Source organism: Zalophus californianus, chromosome 7, assembly GCF_009762305.2.
Source record: "Zalophus californianus isolate mZalCal1 chromosome 7, mZalCal1.pri.v2, whole genome shotgun sequence".
Lineage (NCBI taxonomy): Eukaryota > Metazoa > Chordata > Mammalia > Carnivora > Otariidae > Zalophus > Zalophus californianus.
Window position 1 is genome coordinate 79,173,255 of NC_045601.1, and position 15,767 is coordinate 79,189,021.

A 15,767-nucleotide genomic window follows, 5' to 3' on the forward strand; every position below is an offset into this window, starting at 1 on the left:
TGCAAGAAAATGAGTGATTAAAGTAAAAGAAAATGTAAGTAGAATTCCAGCCAACCCTAAAGGCCCACTTGGGGATAAATTTAATTGAGAGCAGTCAGCAAAGTATCTATTCTCCTGATTTATTCAGTTACTCATATGCCAGTACAGACTATAGACAGGTCAGAGATTGACTTCACTGGGTTAGGAATTTCACCAAGAGGATATGATAGAGAGAGAATGTGGCAAGGGGATTGAGAGTGTATGTGGGAGACTAATTATGATTAATAATCTTGGAATCTCAGCCAGATAAGGAGGAGTGGAGAACATAAGACAAGTGAAAGCAGTGAAAAAAGGATAAAGTTAATGGGTTAGAAGTTATGGTAGATCAAAGGATTGTTGAGGGAGCAAGGAATGGGATGGAAAGACAGAAGTTAGTGGTCAGTGAATAAGATTCTAGAAATTGAGATTATGGATGGTGAGAGGTCTAGTTACTGTTAATGACAGGGGATGGTGTGTTATTTGCTGAGATAGTGTAGAAGGTAAGATACTAAGCCAGGTACTATAATCTTCTAGGAATGAAGTGAGATTGGATGGCCTGGACATCTGTAGATGACTGCATCCAAGTGTGGTATATTAGTTTCATATTGCTTCTGTAAAGAATTATCACTTATAGTTCTGGAAGTCAGAATTCCAAAATCACTTTCACTACATTAATGTTAAGGTATCAACAAGGCTGGTTCCTTTTGGAGGCTTTGAGCAAAAAGATCTATTTCCTGTTTTTTTAAGCTTATGGTGGCTTCCTTCTTTACTTGGCTTGTGTCCCCTTCCATCCTTAAAGCATATCACCCAGCTTTCTGCTTTTGTTGTCCTACCACCTTTTCCTCATCTTTTGTCAAATCTCTCTCTGCTTTCCTCTTATAAAGACACCTATTATATTTAGGGTGTACTTTACCTGGATAATCCAGGATGATCTCCCAATATCAAGATCCTTGACTTAATCACATCTTTGCCATATAAGGTAACATTCACAGGTTCTAGGAATTAAGACCAGGATATTTTGGGGGGCCAGTATTCAGCCCACTACATGATGGTATAGACTAATGGAATGAGCTTCATAGGAGCCTAGAGGTTGAGTAGGAAAGAAATTTAATTGTCTGTAAGCAGCAATGAGGAGTAAGGAGGACACCCATTTCTATCTCATTAAGGGCAAGGAGAGAAAACAGGCTCCACTTAAGAGGGGTTGAGGAGAAGCAGTAGTGTAAGGGAATAGTCAAATTTCCACTGGAGCAAAAAGGTGGAGGGAACTTTCAGAAAGTTAGATTAAAGATAAAGAAGATTTTGCTGATAACCTACCTTGAGCTGTGGGCATAAAGGAAGTGTTGAAGGAGAGGGAAGGTATGAGATTGGGTCCGATTTGTAGATATGCTCCACTTTCTGAGGTTACAAAATGTTGAAAAATCTGAGGCCAATCTAATATATATTTTTTTTATTTTTTTTAAAGATTTTTTTTATTGGGGTGCCTGGGTAGCTCAGTCATTAAGCATCTGCCTTGGGCTCAGGTCATGATCCCAGGGTCCTGGGATCGAGCTCCGCATCGGGCTCCCTGCTCAGCAGGAAGCCTACTTCTCCCTCTCCCACTCCCCCTGCTTGTGTTCCTTCTCTCGCTTTGTCTCTCTCTCTCAAATAAATAAATAAAATCTTAAAATTTATTTACTTGAGAGAGAGAGAATGAGAGAGCATGAGAGGGGGGAGGGTCAGAGGGAGAAGCAGACTCCCCACTCAGCAGGGAGCCCAATGTGGGACTTGATCCTGGGACTCCAGGACCATGACCTGAGCTGAAGGCAGTTGCCTAACCAACTGAGCCACCCAGGCGCCCCAGTCTAACATATTTTTCCCTTATTGATCACTTAGTGTTTTTGTCTGAATGTTTTTTTCTCCATGTCTTTAAAGCACAATAATAACTTTACTAGATATGAGTTGGTGTTGACTACTCTGGGTTATACTTCACAGTGGCTCAGTGTCTTATTCAATATGGTATTTTTGCCAGAAGAAAAAATTCTTTACATTGCACTTTAAATTTTTAATTTTTTAATATGTTTTTCTTCTTCAGATATTTCTATTATACCTACTTTCTTTGTCCATCTTCTATATCTTTCACTTAAAAAACTTTTGTGTCTTTATTTCTATTTCATTATAGCCACTTTTTTCCTCTTCTTTCCTCTATTTCTCCTACTTTGCTTTATATTGATATATTCTTGTATTCCTTCAAATTTAGTCTTTACTTCTAATTTTTTTTCATTTTATTTAAATTTATTCATGAGTTCTGTTAGCCTTTTAATAAATGTGTACCCTCCTTGGGGTGCGTGGGTGGCTCAGTTAAGCATCTGCCTTCAGCTCAGGTCATGATCTCAGGGTCCTGGGATCGAGTTCCCAAATTGGGCTCCCTGCTCAGCAGGGAGTCTGCTTCTCCCTCTCCCTAGGCCTCTCCCCCCACTCATGCATGTGTTTGCTCTCTCTCTCTTTCAAATAAATTAATCTTAAAAAAATTGTATACCCTCCTATTGTCTAGTCATTTTATCTGAGATGTTCTTATTTTGACTATGCTGTTCTTTCAGAGCTTTGATAATTTTCTTAATGTCTTTTATCCCTTTTTGAAATAATTTGCTCCTTTCATTTTCTTTGTGGTCATATTTTTCTGAATATTTTTTCATTGTCTGCTGGAACATCATTTGGATTATTTTCATCTTTAGTTTTATAATATCTTTTCTATCTTTTATTTGATTGTAATTTTGTTTGTTCCACATGTTTAAGTGAGATAGCATTTCCTAGATTATTAGGAGGATGTTTTTATATGGGAGGTATGGCTCGACCATGGTAGCTCTTGTCCCTTGTAGCTCAAGAGCTTTATTGTCTATTTAATCTCTCTATGGATCTCTCTGTCTGCCTATTATCTATCTATATCTATCTATCATCTATCTATCTATCTATCTATCTATCTATCTATCTATCTATCTATCTATCTATCATCATCATCTATCTATCTATCATCCATCATCTATCTATCATCATCTGTCTACATGTTTTAGCCAGTTATACATCTTTTGAGGCTTAGCCTGATATGATTCAGGTAGGTTTCTTGTCTCTATTTCTGTATTTAGAACTCTGCCAGCCTTGCTTTTCATGGTGAACTCTTTACTATTACAGTACTCTATGCTCCACTGGTCTCTTCTGCTACACAGTATCTGAACAATATCTCTCCCTGGGATCTCAATGTGATTTCTGTTTCTGTAGTTTTACTTCAGAGTGGATCATTCCTTCTACAAGGGAAGGTTTACTGGATATTTTTGCATTCCACTAGTGATTTGGTCTCTTCTGCATTATTTGAATTTCTTGTTTCTCCATTTGTGGTGTCCTGGAAGTTGCTCGCTAACTTCTTATTTGAAGCCTAGAAGGGCTTCTTCAAAGTTTATTAGTTCTCAAATTTACTCACATAGGGTTCCATTCAGTCTGTGATCCTCTCCTTATGGGGTTGAGTATTTATTGGTGGTTACTCTCTCCTGTGGCTTATAACATCCTTCCATTTTTTTTCCCTCTTTCCCAATAACATTGTATAGCTGTTGAAGCTAGAAGACCTGTGTTGGTATTGGTATTTTGGCTTCACCTGAATACTCAGACTTCCTATTTCCTAGTTTTATTGAAGATATCATTGGCCATTTTAATTTTCTTCAACTGCCTTAATGGTTCCTTTAGTATTTTTTTTTTTTTGTATGAGGGGTTTTGAGGAGATTATAAAACTTACTACATTTTATACTACTGTATAAAATTTACTACAGGGGTGCCTGGGTGGCTCAGTCATCAAGCGTCTGCCTTCGGCTCAGGTCATGATCCCAGCGTCCTGGGATCAAGCCCCTCATCGGGCTCCCTGTTCAGTGGGAGCCTGCTTCTCCCTCTCCAGCTCCCCCATGGTTGTATTCCCTCTCTTGCTATATCTCTCTCTCTATCGAATAACTAAATAAAATCTTTAAAAAAAATTTACTACAGTCCTGGGGTGCCTGAGTGGCTTAGTCAGTTAAGTGACTGCCTTCAGCTCAGGTCATGATCTCAGGGTCCTGGGTTCCAGCCCCATATCAAGCTCCATGCTCAGCAGGGAGCCTGCTTCTCCCTTTCCCTCTGCTTATCCCCCTGCTTGGGTTCTCTCTCTCACACTCTCCCTCTCTTGAATAAATAAATAATTAAGAAAAAAAAACACTTTAAAAAAATTTGCTACACTCTTTTCACTCTCTCCATATTGCCTGTAGAAGCCTGTCATTGCTCTTTATTTTTTTAATCTTGAAGGATATCTTTGTTTCCAGTGTTATGAAATTTCATGATGGCAAGCCTCCGAATGAGTCTATTTTTATACTTTCACTGGATACTTTCTGGATTCTCTCAAACTGGGCACTCATGTTTTTCTGTACTTTGAAAATCTTTTGAGTAATTTAATTGACTTTTCCCCCTCTATTTTCTCAGTTCTTTCTTTCTGGGACATCTATTACTGTAGATGTAATGAAGTCCTTCTACTATTTTTAAAAAATTTTTTTATTGTTATGTTAATCACCATACATTACATCATTAGTTGGTGATGTAGTGTTCCATGATTCATTGTGTATAACACCCAGTGCTCCATGCAGAGCGTGCCCTCTTTAATACCCATCACCAGGCTAACCCATCCTCCCACCCCCCTCCCCTCTAGAATCCTCAGTTTGTTTTTCGGAGTCCATCATCTCTCATGGTTCATCTCCCCCTCCGATTTCCCCCCCTTCATTCTTCCCCTCCTGATATCTTCTTCTTCTTCTTTTTTTTTTTTAACATATATTGTATTATTTGTTTCAGAGGTACAGATCTAAGATTCAACAGTCTTGCACAATTCACAGCACTCACCATAGCACATACCCTCCCCAATGTCTATCACCCAGCCACCCCATCCCTCCCACCCCAACCCCACTCCAGCAACCCTCAGTTTGTTTCCTGAGAATAAGAATTCCTCATATTAGTGAGGTCATATGATACATGTCTTCTCTGATTGACTTATTTCCCTCAGCATAACAGTCTCCAGTTCCATCCACATTGTTGCAAATGGCAAGATCTCATTCCTTTTGATGGCTGCATAATATCCTTGTGTATATATACCACATCTTCTTTATCCATTCATCTGTCAATGGACATCTTGGCTCTTTGCACAGTTTGGCTATTTTGGACATTCCTGCTATAAACATCTGGGTGCACATATCCCTTCGGATCCCTACATTTGTATCTTTGGGGTAAATACCCAGTAGTGCAATTACTGGATCATATGGTAGCTCTATTTTCAACTTTTTGAGGAAGCTCCATACTGTTTTCCAGAGTGGTTGCACCAACTTTCATTCCCACAAACAGTATAGGAGGGTTCCCCTTTCTCCACATCCCTGCCAACATCTGTCCTCTCCTGACTTGCTAATTTTAGCCATTCTGACTGGTGTGAGGTGGTATCTCATTGAGGTTTTGATTTGGATTTCCCTGATGCCAGTGATGTTGAGCATTTTTTCGTGTGTCTGTTGGCCATTTGGATGTCTTCTTTGGAAAAATGTCTGTTCATCTCTTCTGCCCATTTCTTGATTGGATTATTTGTTCTTTGGGTGTTGAGTTTGATGAGTTCTTTATAGATTTTGGATACTAGCCCTTTATCTGATATGTCATTTGCAAATATTTTCTCCCATTCTGTCGGTTGTCTTTTGGTTTTGTGGACTGTTTCTTTTGCTGTGCAAAAGCTTTTTATTTTGATGAAATCCCAATAGTTCATTTATGCCCTTGCTTCCCTTGCCTTTGGCGATGTTTCTAGGAAGAAGTTGCTGCGGCTGAGGTCAAAGAGGTTGCTGCCTGTGTTCTCCTTTAGGATTTTGATGGATTCCTGTCTCATGTTTAGGTCTTTCAACCATTTGGAGTCTATTTTTATGTGTGGTGTAAGGAAATGGTCCAGTTTCATTCTTCTGCATGTGGCTGTCCAATTTTCCCAACATCATTTGTTGAAGAGACTGTCTTTTTTCCACTGGACATTCTTGCCTGCTTTGTCAAAGATGAGTTGACCATAGAGTTGAGGGTCTATTTCTGGGCTCTCTATTCTGTTCCACTGATCTATGTGTCTGTTTTTGTGCCAGTACCATACTGTCTTGATGATGACAGCTTTGTAATAGAGTTGGAAGTCTGGAATTGTGATGCCGCCAGCTTTGCTTTTCTTTTTCAATATTCCTCTGGCTATTCGGGGTCTCTTCTGGTTCCATACAAATTTTAGGATTATTTGTTCCATTTCTTTGAAAAAAGTGGATGGTAATTTGATGGGGATTGCACTGAATGTGTAGATTGCTCTTGGTAGCATTGACATCTTCACAATGTTTGTTCTTCCAATCCATGAGCATGGAACGTTTTTCCATTTCTTTGTGTCTTCTTCAATTTCCTTCCTGAGTATTTTATAGTTTTCTGAGTACAGATCCTTTGCCTCTTTGGTTAGATTTATTCCTAGGTATCTTCTGGTTTTGGATGCAATTGTAAATGGGATCGACTCCTTGATTTGTCTCTCTTCTGTCTTGTTGTTGGTGTATAGGAATGCCACTGATTTCTGTGCATTGATTTTATGTCCTGCTACTTTACAGAATTCCTGTATGAGTTCTAGCAGTTTTGGGGTGGAGTCTTTTGGGTTTTCCACATACAGTATCATATCATCTGCAAAGAGTGAGAGTTTGACTTCCTCTTTGCTGATATGGATGCCTTTGATTTCTTTTTGTTGTCTGATTGCTGTGGCTAGGACTTCTAGTACTGTTGAATAGGAGTGGTGATAGTGGACATCCCTGCCGCGTTCCTGACCTTAGGGGGAAAGTTCTCAGCTTTTCCCCATTGAGAATGATATTCACTGTAGGTTTTTCATAGATGGCTTTTATGATATTGAAGTATGTACCCTCTATCCTTATACTCTGAAGAGTTTTGATCAAGAAAGGATGCTGTACTTTGTCGAATGCTTTTCCTGCATCTATTGAGAGGATCATATGATTCTTGTTCTTTCTTTTGTTAATATATTGTATCACGTTGATTGACTTGAGGATGTTGAACCCCCCTTGCAGCCCAGGGATAAATCCCACTTGGTGATGGTGAATAATCCTTTTAATGTACTGTTGAATCCTATTGGCTAGTATTTTGGTGAGAATTTTTGCATCCATGTTCATCAAGGATATTGGTCTGTAATTCTCCTTTTTGATGGGATCTTTGTCTGGTTTTGGGATCAAGGTAATGGTGGCCTCATAAAAGGAGTTTGGAAGTTTTCCTTCCATTGCTATTTTTTGGAACAGTTTCAGGAGAATAGGTATGAATTCTTCTTTAAATGTTTGGTAGAATTCCCCTGGGAAGCCATCTGGCCCTGGGCTTTTGTTTGTTGGGAGATTTTTGATGATGGCTTCAATTTCCTTAGTGGTTATAGGTCTGTTCAGGTTTTCTATTTCTTCCTGGTTCAATTTTGGTAGTTGATACATCTCTAGGAATGCATCCATTTCTTCCAGGTTATCTAATTTGCTGGCATAGAGTTTCTCATAATATGTTTGTATAATTGTTTGTATTTCTTTGGTGTTGGTTGTGATCTCTTCTCTTTATTCATGATTTTGTTGATTTGAGTCATTTCTCTTTTCTTTTTGATAAGTCTGACCAGGGGTTTATCAATCTTGTTAATTCTTTCAAAGAACCAGCTCCTAGTTTCGTTGATCTGTTCTACTGCTCTTTTGGTTTCTATTTCATTGATTTCTGCTCTAATCTTTATTATTTCTCTTCTCCTGCTGGGTTTAGGCCTTATTTGCTGTTTTTTTCTCTAGCTCCTTTAGGTGTAGGGTTAGTTTGTGTATTTGAGACCTTTCTTGTTTCTTGAGAAAGGCTTGTATTGCTATATACTTTCCTTTTGGGACTGCCTTTGCTGTATCCCAAAGATTTTGAACAGTTGTATATTCATTTTCTTTGGTTTCCATGAATTTTTTTAATTCTTTTTTAATTTCCTGGTTGACCCATTCATTCTTTAGTAGGATGCTCTTTAGCCTCCATGTATTTGAGTTCTTTCTGACTTTGCTCTTATGATTGAGCTCTAGTTTCAAAGCATTGTGGTCTGAAAATATGCAGGGAATAATCCCAGTCTTTTGGTAGCGGTTGAGACCTGATTTGTGACCTAGGATGTGATCAATTCTGGAGAATGTTCCATGGGCACTAGAGAAGAATGTGTATTCCATTGCTTTGGGATGGAATGTTCTGAATATGTCTGTGAAATCCATTAGGTCCAGTGTTTCATTTAAAGTCTTTATTTCCTTGTTGATATTTTGCTTAGATGATCTGTTCATTTCAGTCGGAGGGTGTTAAAGTTCCCCACTATTATTGTATTTTTGTCCATGTGTTTCTTTGCTTTTGTTATTAATTGCCTTCTATAATTGGCTGCTCCCATGTTAGGGGCATAGATATTTACAATTGTTAGATCTTCTTGTTGGATAGACCCTTTCAGTAGGATATAGTGTCCTTCTTCATTTCTTATTACAGGCTTTGTTTTAAAATCTAATTTGTCTGATATGAGGATTGCCACCCCAGCTTTCTTTTGGTGTCCATTAGCATGGTAGATGATTTTCCACCCCCTCACTTTCAATGGGTCTAAAATGAGTCTCTTGCAGACAGCATATCGATGGATCTTGTTTTTTAATCCAATCTGATAGCCTGTGTCTTTTGATTGGGGCATTTAGCCCATTTACACTCAGGGTAACTATTGAAAGTTATGAATTTAGTGCCATTGTATTGCCTATAAGGTGACTGTTACTGTATATTGTCTGTGTTCCTTTCTGATCTATGCTGCTTTTAGGCTCTCTCTTTGCTTAGAGGACCCCTTCAATATTTCTTGTAGGGCTGGTTCCGTGTTTGCAAATTCCTTTAGTTTTTGTTTGTCCTGGAAGCTTTTTATCTCTCCTTCTATTTTCAATGACAGCCTAGCTGGATATAGTATTCTTGGCTGCATATTTTTCTTGTTTAGTGCTCTGAAGATATCATGCCAGTCCTTTCTGGCCTGCCAGGTCTCTGTGGATAGGTCTGTTGCCAATCTAATGTTTCTACCATTGTAGGTTACATATCTCTTCTCCCGAACTGCTTTCAGGATTTTCTCTTTGTCTCTGAGACTCGTAAGTTTTACTATTAGATGTCGGGGTGTTGACCTATTTTTATTGATTTCGAGAGGGGTTCTCTGTGCCTCCTGGATTTTGATGCCTGTTTCCTTCCCCACATTAGGGAAGTTCTCTGCTATAATGTGCTCCGATATACCTTCTGCCCCTCTCTCTCTCTCTTCTTCTTCTGGGATCCCAATTATTCTAATGTTGTTTTGTCTTATCGTATCACTTATCTCTTGAATTCTGCCCTCGTGATCCTGTAGTTGTTTATCTCTCTTTTTCTCAACCTCTTTATTTTCCATCATTTGATCTTCTATATTGCTGATTCTCTCTTCTGCCTCATTTATCCTAGCAGTTAGTGCCCCCATTTTTGATTGCACCTCATTAATAGCCTTTTTGATTTCGACTTGGTTAGATTTTAGTTTTTTTATTTCTCCAGAAAGGGTTCTCTAATAACTTCCACACTTTTTTCAAGCCCAGCTAGTATCTTTAAAGTCATGATTTGATCTCTAGGTCTGACAGCATACTAATGTCCGTATTGAGTAGGTCCCTGGCAGATCGTACTACCTCTTGTTCTTTTGGCTGAGGTGATTTTTTTCGTCTTGTCATTTTGTGCAGAGGAGAATAGATGAATGAGAGAACAAAATGCTAACAGGTTAACAATGTTCCCAGCAAATATACTCTATACAAATCAGAAAAGACCTGAAACCAGGGGAAAAGAAAGGGAAAGAAAGAGAAAAAAAAAAGAAAAAGAAAAACATAAAAACAAAAAAAAAAAACAGAACAAAACAAAAAAACAGAATATGATCAAATATGATCAGACTAGTGTATAGATCAGTGCCACGCACTAGATTTCGGGCGTATTTTGGTCTGTTAGAAGAAAGTGCCTCCTAATATTTTAAAGGAAGAAAGACTTATATATGTACAAAATAAGCATTGATACAATGAAGGGATGGAAGATGACTGTAAAGATGAAAATTATAAAAGATTTTATAAAAGGAATTGATAAGATAAGAAGTTGTTTGAAAAAGAAAGAAGATGATTAAAAAACAAAGAAGAAAAGAAAAAAAAGGGAGAGAATGTGATCAGGCAGTAGACTAGAACAAAGCCATACACTAGTGATTTAGGGTATATTTTGATCTGTTAGAAGAAACTGTATCTCAAAATTTTAAAGAGAGAACAACTTATATATATATGCCAAAAATAAGGGTAACTACTATGAAGGGATAAAATATGACTCTAAAAATGAAAATTAAAAAAAAATTTTAAAAAATGGATTGATAAGATGTTGGTTGAGAAAGGGAAAAAGAAAAATTCAAAAAAAGAAAAAAACAGTTAAAAAAATTAACTTTGAAAAACTAATGAATCATGGTAAAAAAATCCATGAATTCTATGTGCAATATTCCCCTAGTGCTGGAGTTCTCCCGTTCTCCTTGATCGGTAAACTTGGTCTTGGCTGGCTGTTCATGCTGATCTTCTGGGGGAGGGGCCTGTTGCCGTGGTTCCCAAATGTCTTTTCCAGAGGCGGAATTGCCCCGCCCTTGTAGGTCCGGGCTAAGCAATCTGCTTGGGTTTGCTCTCAGGAGCTTTTGTTCCCTGCAAGCTCTCGGTATAGCTTTGGAGGACCAGAGTGAAAATAGTGGCCTCCCCATCTCTGCCCGGAGGAGCCGAAAACTCGGAGCCCTGCTCCTCAGTGCGCCCCCAGAGAAAAGCAGTCACTCCCGTGTCCCTGGTCTCTGGCCGCACTCCGTGCTCACCCAGTCCTGTGACCGAGCATTTCTATCTCTGGCACCCGACCCCGTGTGGAGTCTCCAAACCCAGCAGATCCCTGCGGTGCGCTCCTGCGCCCCTCCTCCCGGGGGAGGAAGGGGAGTCTCCCCGGCTCTGCCACTTGTTGGGTCCCTGCTGGAGGAGCAGTGGCCCGACTGGGCCGCGGTTCACAGTTTATGGCAACCCCGAGCTGAGAGCCCGCTCCCTGGCTCCGTCTCTGCAGCCGGCTTCCCCTCTCCGATACCTGGGAGCTCTGCTGCACTCAGGCACCCCCGGTCTTTCTGTGACCTGAGGGTCCTGAGACCACACTGTCCCAGAGAGGGTTCCACCCCCCGCTTAGCCACTCGAGCAACGTCCCTCAGCGGAGCTGACTTCTAAAAGTTCCGATTTTGTGCTCTGCGGCTCTATCACTTGCCAGAAGCAGCCGACGAAGGCCCCCTCCCCCGCTGTCTCTCCTCCCAAATATCGCCTCGAATTCACTTCTCCGCATGTCCTACCTTCCAGTAAGTGGTTGCTTCTCTGTTCAGAGAATTGTTGCTATTCTTCTCTTTGATCTCCTGTTGAGTTCGTAGGTGTTCAGAATGGTTTGATCCCTATTCAGCTGAATTCCTGAGACCAGACGAAACCCAGGTCTCCTACTCCTCCGCCATCTTGCTCCCTGTGTGGAAATAAAGACTTTAAATGACACACTGGACCAGATAGACTTCACAGACATATTCAGAACATTCCATCCCAAGGCAACAGAATACATATTCTTCTCTAGTGCCTATGGCACGTTCTCCAGAATTGATCACATCCTAGGTCACAGATCAGGTTTCAACCGGTAGCAAAAGACTGTGATCATTCCCTGCATATTTTCAGACCACAATGCTTTGAAACTAGAACTCAATCACAAGAGGAAAGTTGGAAAGAACTCAAATACATGGAGGCTAAAGAGCATCCTACTAAAGAATGAATGGGTCAACCAGGAAATTAAAGAAGAATTAAAAAAATTCATGGAAACCAATGAAAATGAAAACACAACTGTTCAAAATCTTTGGGATGCAGCAAAGGCAGTCCTGAGAGGGAAGTGTATAGCAATACAAGCCTTTCTCAAGAAAGAAGAAAGGTCTCAAATACACAACCTAACCCTACACCTAAAGGAACTGGAGAAGGAACAGCAAATAAAGCCTAAACCCAGCAGGAGAAGAGAAATAATAAAGATCAGAACAGAAATCAATGAAATAGAAACCAAAAGAGCAGTAGAACAGATCAACGAAACTAGGAGCTGGTTCTTTGAAAGAATTAACAAGATTTATAAACCCCTGGCTGGCCTTCTACTATTTTTTACTTTATTCTCTTATTTTCCATTTTCTTGTCTTTTTGGTATACTTTCTTGGAAATTTTTTCAATTCCTTCTTCCCAAATGCCCACTGAGTTGTTCACGTCTACTCTTCTTTTTGTAAACCTGAGAGCTATTATTTTTTCTCTTGTGACTGTTCTATATATACATACATATACATATATATATATATACATATATATATATATATATATATATATATATGTCATGCTATACTGGCTCATGGATGCAATCACTTATTTCTCTCAGGATATTAATGACAGTGAAGATTTATTACTTTTTTTTTAAAGTTTTCTTCTCCTTATGTAGTTATTTTTTTCTTTTAATCCAAAATGTTTCTTTCCTGTTTTGCTCCGTTTGTCTTTAATTTTATAGGCTTTCTTAAAATGTCTGGCAATCCTTGATTGAAAGGTCATATTTAAAAGTAGAGCAAGATAAAAGTTGAAGGGAAGTTCTGAGTTAATGAATGGGGCTTACCAATTTTGAACTTTATCGTGGGATATTTGTTTGGAAAATGCTTGATGACTGTATCTTAGATTCTTCCTCCTGAACTGTTCAGAGTGCCCAAAGATTTTGTCCATTTACCTGCCTGCTGATATATATGAAGCTGTTTTAAGGGCAGAGTGAAAAAATAGAATGGAGCTTTCTATATTAATATATACATTTTTACTTAATTCGACTGTATGTGTGGACTCTCCTGGGGCAGGAGACTTCGGTACTATCTCAAAAAATACATACCCTCTAAAATGCAAATAAAAACAATGGGATCACTTCATACCCACAAGGATGGCTAAGTGAAAAAGACAGATAACAAGTTTTTGTGAGGATGTGAAGTTGGAAATCTTATGCATTGCTGGTAGAGATGTAAATTGTGCAGCCACTTTTGAAAACAGTCTGCCAGTTCATTAAAAGAGTAAACATACAATTACCATATGTCACAGATATTCTACTCCTAGGTATATACCCAAGGGAAATAAAAACATATGTCTGCACAAAAACTTGTACACAAATGTTCATAGTAGTTTTATTCATGATATATAGAAAAGTGAAAACAACCCAAATGTCCATCAGTGGAAAAACAGGTAAACAAAATGTGATATATATGTACAGTGGAGTACTATTTGACATTACAAAGCAGTGAAGTACTGCCACATCTCCAACATGTCTTTAAAACCATTAGACCAAGTGAAAGAAGCTTCATAAAAGGGCACATGTTGGATTAATCAATTTATACTAAATGTCCATATTAGATAAATCCATAAAGTTTTAATTACTCTTAATTAATTAGATTTAAATTAATTTAAAATTTAATGTATTTTAATTATTTTGATTAGTGATTTCTTAGAGTTAGAAAGAAGGGGGATTGGAGGGTGATAGCTAATGGCTATGGAGTTTCTTTTTGGGGTAATGAGAATGTTCTAAAATTGATTGTGATGACAGTTGCACAACTCTTTGAACATATTCTAAACAATTGAATTATACTTTAAATGGGTACATTTTATGATATGTGAATTATATCTCAATAAAGCTGGCAAAAAATACTTGTAATTCCCTGCCAGTGTAAGAGAGAAACAGTAATCTACAGACTTTGGAAAAGAGAAGGAGATCTAAGTCTTAATGCTATTTAGGCAAGTTTTCAACAAATTCTTATGCTTTTAGTGTTCATTTAATCAATTTCCAAAAATATTACTCTGCCAATTCCTTAAGCATTTAGATCTCTATGTTTAAATGAGATTGCTTCTTGAACTTTTTATACTATGGGTTTAAGATTCACCTTTCTCAATGTGCTGTTAGTTACCATTTTCCCATTTGCCTTCCAGCTTTTAAAATAGTTGCTGTTTTCTTCTCTCATTCTGTTTTAGTGGGTTTATATCTTAAGACACTTTCATTGAAATTTTTTTTTTAACAAGCGATAGTCAATTTATTAAAAAGGTTGATTTAAACATCTGCAATGGCGACTTCATCCTCGACTCCTGGCTCAATCCTGATGGATAGAATCTGTTTAACAATCTCAGGACTGTGCAAGTCAATTAGTGGATCCTCATTTGAAAATGATCCCAAGTCTTAGAACCTTCACCACAAAGATTCTTTTCTTGTAGTGATTCTCAGAGTCTTGGTAGGCATCTGAACTGGTCCTTTTGCTTTGAAATTCTTCTTTGATTTTTATTTATTTATTTATTATTTATTATGTTATGTTAGTCACCATACTTTGAGCCTCTGATTAAGTCAGCATATACCTTCTCCAAAGATTTTATGTTGGGGCTGGTTAGAGTAATTCTAATTCAGTGCATCCCACTTCTGGTTCTTTGAGTACCTTCCTGGTGTCTTTATTTTTTTTTAAAGATTTTATTTATTTATTTGGCAGAGAGATACAGAGAGAGAACATGTAGGCAGAGAGGCAGGCAGAGGGAGAGGGAGCTTCCTGGTGTCTTTAAAAGCCATGGTTACAGCATGGTTTCTTGAACAACTTGTCCCTCAGCGGCAAGCGAACAGCGGTGAGTCAGGAGCAGGGGTTGGGCTCCCAGAGGTCCCCTGGACCTGCAACTGTGTCTTAAAGAGCTTAAGAGACTTTCATTGAATTTTTAATCAAGTTTTAGGAGGAAATAAAAATAATGCATGCGTTTATTCAGGAAACTTTATCTGGAAGTCAGTAGGCTACACTTGTTTACTTTGTAAAATTCATATCAGAAGGAGATCTAAATTCTTAAGATCCAACTGCTTTTAAATCTGGAAATATTCTGATACATGTTGATTTGTCATGAGTGGCATTGGTAGTTTACAAGTAATTGCTTAGGCAAGATGGCTTAGTGGGATTTTTTTAAGTCACTTTTTTCTCCTTTCTACTGAGTAATGACTCAACAATTATACCAGAATTGAGTTACAATTAATATATTCCAACAAGATGTTGTTTGGGGGTTAACATAAAAATATATAAATTGTTAGCTAATTTGCTGAATTGTTTAATTTGCTAAAATTATTAGCTAATTTAAGTGAGAACACTTAAACATGTCTTTTTAATTAACTTGAAAAATCCTAGCAAGCTATATTACTGCACATAAACTTAGATACTGAGTAATTAACTTTTGATTTTAAGTTCTCTTTTCCTCTGGTTAGCACTTATAACTGTGTCATAATTTCTATTTTGAAATGCACTATGTGTATACAACTCCTTCCATTTATATTTTAAAAGATTGTGAATGCAATTTTTAGGGCTTTCTTTTTACATTCTCAGGTTTAGGAGTTTTCCTGCCCTAAATTTGTGAGACACAATGGAGTGGAGAACTAAGATAAGTATCCAAATCATGTTTCTATTTTCTATGCCTCTATTTTGTGGCTATTTCATTTCAAAATATTTTTTCCTCGGTTCACTTAAACGGTTTTCTCTATTCTTTGTATTTATGGACATCTTTGTATTGCTATCTGTGTATTTTCTATCAATTTATAATTCATATATTTCATTTAAAGTATTGCCTCATTTTAGAATCAAAGAT

At 38.0% G+C, this 15,767-nt stretch overlaps 1 long non-coding RNA gene across 1 annotated transcript in view; it reads left to right on the forward strand.

The window, feature by feature from the left end:
- LOC118357210 overlaps positions 1-15,563 on the forward strand; it is a 222,347-nt gene extending 206,784 nt beyond the window's left edge. The window contains exon 3 of the long non-coding RNA XR_004820219.1: positions 15,509-15,563. This is a non-coding gene — a long non-coding RNA (uncharacterized LOC118357210). The remainder of the gene's footprint in view (positions 1-15,508) is intronic.
- The last annotated feature ends 204 nt before the right edge of the window (positions 15,564-15,767 follow it).